This window comes from Rhagoletis pomonella, unplaced genomic scaffold (genome assembly GCF_013731165.1).
Source record: "Rhagoletis pomonella isolate Grant_MI unplaced genomic scaffold, Rhpom_1.0 Rhpom_scaffold_00006, whole genome shotgun sequence".
Taxonomy (NCBI): domain Eukaryota; kingdom Metazoa; phylum Arthropoda; class Insecta; order Diptera; family Tephritidae; genus Rhagoletis; species Rhagoletis pomonella.
The window spans coordinates 8,212,460-8,214,340 of NW_023458560.1; positions in this window are offsets into that span (position 1 = coordinate 8,212,460).

The following is a 1,881-nucleotide window of genomic DNA, read 5'->3' on the forward strand; positions in this document are numbered from 1 at the left end:
TTTGTATTTTGACGTTTTGGAATGCAGCCTTAATTTGATCAGTTCAATAAATTCGTAGTTCTTGAGTTATATAAGCAGAGCAGACTTTTTAGATAATATAAAGCAGCGTTAAAAAGTACTTCCAAAAATTGTAATGTAACAGTCCGCCGTTGAAAAATTTATAACTCCTAAACAACAGGAGGTACAATATATTTTACGTATATATTAAATATTGTCACATACTTATGCTTTCAGATGTAAGAAGAAAAAATAGCAGAATGTTGTATTCTAGCAAGTTTCAGCGGAATTTGGATAGCACTTTGAGCCAAAACGTATTGTAATAGTACGCGTTTTGGGCCATATCATCATTTTCTTTAATTTATAGAGTCAGAAACAATCGGCGCGAATCAAAATATATTTATAATAAAAGCCTAATAACTAAGAAGCAATTACATTGTAAAAATATAATAACAAGTTATGGTTTTGATATTTCTGGACATAAGCAATTACATATGTATTGAAAAAGGCACTTTACAGATGCAAATACATATCGTGTAAGAACACCTTAAGTAACTAATGCGGCTGTCACGATTTGCGAACAGGGCTGCCAGAACTTTTCAGGTAAGTTGTCGACCCTACCGAGTAACAGTATAATCTTTGAAGCGATGGTTAAGTTGAAAAAAATAAGAAATTTAGGGTTTTTATAATTTTAAGTATACGACAAAAACTCCCAACAATCGCAGTCTGCCATTAGATTGTTATACATAATTTTAATGGCCTATAAATCCTCTTCTCATGTTTGATTTTTAAAATCGGGTGAAAAATAGTCAAGCTGTTAATAGATAAGTCCCCCAAGTACGAAAATAACGTATTTTTTAATAAAAAAAATGGAGGATTCGGGAACTATAAAACACCTATGAGAAATGTGTAAAACAGGAAAATTTTTACAATATGAAAAAAACACTCTACAAATCCGTACATCTTCACGGAAAGCTAAAAAACCGCACGTTGAATCCTTACAACCATTTTCATGTCTATAAATTCGTACCGTATGGAAAATCCGTACATCTGGCAGGGCTGTTTGCGAAGAGAGAGTGATCAAAGTAAAGAAAAACGACCAACATTGGGCAGGCAGGGTGAAAAGCACAAAAACGTTACTATTCGCTATTCTTTTAAAAAAATCACTATTTTTTTGTTTAGGCACGTGCTAAGTAAACATTACGACAAACAGCTGATTGTTCGATCATCAAAAAATCAAAGGTACTAATTGTATGAAAAAGTACAGCATAGCTTTAATACGAAAGTACAATAAGTAGTTTTGAAAGGCAATTTTATGAAATTTACTTTATGCTTAATAATTTTCATAAACTGAAATATTAATCATTTTATTACCTGGACCCTCAAAAACCGGAAATTTTGATGTCCGGGTGCGTCGTCAAAACCGACATGGACAAAGATCAAAAAAACCGGACTGTTGGCAACTCTGAGTATATACCCTGCTAGTAATTGGAAGTTATTAAAGGTAAATTAACTCGATTTTTTTTTCTTAAATCTTGAAAAGAAACGAAGGAATTCCTGGAAGATCATTCAAGTATAATATTTTTTTTTATTTTCCCTTTGTTTGGCTTTTTCAATTAACGTGCAAGTGAACAAATTCGAATAACCAATAATAAAATTACATTTAAATACTAAACAGATGCGTTATTTGATTTATTATGTTAATGCCTTTTTACTATACGTTTTTGGAACTGCTTTCAAAATATTTGATTCGAATGATTTAATAATCTAAGCCAAAAACAAAGGGATACACATCTAACTTTCCCAATAATCTACTTTGACTTTTCAGGCTATGTATTCGCATTCCTAATTGTTGTATCTTCTTATTATTTGTCGCTTTAACCG